This window comes from Octodon degus, unplaced genomic scaffold, assembly GCF_000260255.1.
Source record: "Octodon degus isolate 3935 unplaced genomic scaffold, OctDeg1.0 scaffold00018, whole genome shotgun sequence".
Classification (NCBI taxonomy): Eukaryota; Metazoa; Chordata; class Mammalia; order Rodentia; family Octodontidae; genus Octodon; species Octodon degus.
The window spans coordinates 9,100,719-9,103,701 of NW_004524594.1; positions in this window are offsets into that span (position 1 = coordinate 9,100,719).

Sequence of the window (2,983 nt, forward strand, 5' to 3'; positions counted from 1 at the left end):
TTTTTTTTTTTTTTTTTTTTTTTTTTTTTTGGTTTTTCTTACTCTTTCTCTGGGTCTTCTTTATTGATATTAGATGAATATAATACTAAAAGTTTCAAGACTTTGAAATTAAAAACCTCTTTACTAGGTCATACTTGCCATTCTTCACCTCTCTATCAGCTTTGTCCTTTTCTTCCCTTCACTATCCTGTCTCCCTACCTTCTCACTTCTTCTGTCTATATATCCAACAGCATAAATATTAACAGGAACTGTGCAAGTGCCTTAGAGAATAAGAATTAACCAGAGCTATGAATTAAACTATTTTCAGAGGCATAATTAGGTAATACTTAAAAAGAATGGGACTAGGGCTGGCAAGATAGCTCAGCGGACTAAGCGCCTGCTTAGTCAAGCACAGGGACTGAAGTACCACCCTCAGCACCACATGCCTCACCGGCCCCATCCCCAGACCTGCTGAGCCAGCCACCAAGACTGGTGGGGGAGGCTGAAAAGAGGAGGATCACTGGGAGTCCAAGCTCTGTAGTGAGACCCTGTGCTAAATACATGTGGAATTAAAGGAAACAAAATAAAATTAATAACAAACATGTTAATAGAGACCAGGAATCTCACAACCTCCCTCAATCTCCAAACACATTGAGACTATACTACACACATCCTCTATAGAAATACTCTTCCAAAACCCATACCTCACACATCTGAGCACAATATGTTGTGTAATAGGTATGGAAGCAAGTTTGAAATTGTCACAGCAAGTTTTAGAGTTCATGGTATGCTTCATTTGGTAACCCCATCATAACCAGTAAAATTTTTCTCTGACAAGCTAGTGACACGTCGCAACCTAATGAAATGGAAAAGCTTGTATAGGTAAGCATTAATCCTAGATAAATAAGGCAATGAACACTGCATTTATAAACAAGATCCAACTACAGATAGCTTGGGAGAGAGCTTGATGGCCTAAGTGCCTGCCTGTTAAGTGCAGGGACCCAGATTCGATCCCCTGTACTGCATGCCATACCGACCTCAAAACAGGGCACGGTGGAACACATCTGTAATCCCAACACTGGAGAGGGTGAGACAGAATGATCACTATGAGTCTGAGCTGCATAACAATACCCTGTACCAAATAAATCAAGAAAATATTTTTAAAAATCCAAACAGAGAGTTCTCCACTTTGACAACAAATTCCTCACTTTATTTGACCTCAACACTTACCATAAAATATGTATACTTATCACACATAAATACACACACTGTCTCCACCACATACACACTGGTGATGTGCTGAGGCAACCAAATGCCTTCAGTGATGTCCAAATCTCTCAAAGCAAGTCTAATAAGCACTGATGAACAGGAAAGCAAACAACAGAGGTAGAGCTGTGTGAAAGGAACAAAGAACATCTAATGAAACTCACCATTTACAAAGAGGAAATGATCAAAATGATGATAGTTCTAACATGTAAAGTGCACAGCATAGATATGGGAGAAAGAAAAAGAAGATTGGAAGAGGCAACCACAACTGTTCATAATTATGAATGGCAATTTAGGCAGAAATATAAACTCCATAGAAAGGTGTGAAAATAAAGTTCTGCAAATTATAAACAATGTATAGACTTCGCAAGTTGCATGAACAATGAGTGGAAGATGGAGTTCCAACGACAAGATGGAATGTCATGATAAATTCTTAGACACATCTCAAAAAATGGTAATTCAGCAAGAAAAATTCACCCAACTGCTACTAGATGACTTTGAGAAGATTAACTTTATGTAAGGCTCCTTGAAGTTTGTGTAAAATTAGAAAACAACATACATGGAATGCAAATCTTTTTAGAGGTTATAATAGGAGCTATTTCCTGGAAGAGGGAAGATTTAAACATAGTGGTAAGTAGAGACTCCAGAACTCGTTAGCTATGCTGAAAAAGTGGGTCTCAATGACACGTACTTAAAATCTCACATATTCTACTGAAGGACTGATTCTTAAAAGCTGACAGAGAAAATAAAAAATCACATAAAAAGGTAAATCCAGGATTACAGAAGATATCTTTGATACAAACTTTAACAGCCAGGAGATTTGGGAGAGATGTCTTTCAAGCCCTTGAAGTAAATAAATTCCAATTTACATGAGATGTCCTCCAAAGCTATCTTTCAGAATTGATGGAGAAATAATTACATTCCACAACAAAGTACATTTTAATAGATCTACAGACTTGAAACACTCCAAAAGATAAAAATGAGTATCTAATATAGAGATATTAAAGATCAAAAGTTCTAAAACTAAATCAATAACTTTCACTAGTAACTTTCAACATAAATGCCTTCAAATTCCAACAAAAAGACACAGGTTGGTGGACTAATTACAAAGCAACTAAACCCAATGATCTGCTGCATTCTAAAAATCAATCCAATCTAAGAAATCTATAAGCTAAAACAAAATTTACAAAATAGCAAATATGATACAAGTAATATAACCAGGGTCTTGTTCTCGGGCAAGTACCCCTCAAGATACAACTGATAAGAATAGACTAAGATGATGGCTATACATTAGTTAGGGAAACAATTGAATAAGAAGGCATATATATTTGGCCTATGAATATATATGGGCCAAATGCTGGAGTACCTATCCTCATAAACACTGCTAGTCATAACAGATCAAATAAATGGCAACAGAATTATAGTTTGTGATCTCAGTAACCATTTTTCACAAAAAGATATTTATTTATTTGTACTTTAGGGAAGGATCTACAGGGTGTTCAGAGTCTCACTACTAGATCCGACTTGTAGTGATCTGCCTGTTTACAGCCTCCCCAGAGCTGGGATTACATGCATGCACCACCATATCCAATCTCAATTGCCGTTTTAGCATGCTCTGAAGGTGGGGTTGGCACAGCATGCCTAGGGATCAAATCCCTGGCCCCTATGCCTGCTTATAGGCACTTAAATCTGCTGAGCTATTTAGCCGGCCCACAACTAAAAATAAATAAATAAATCC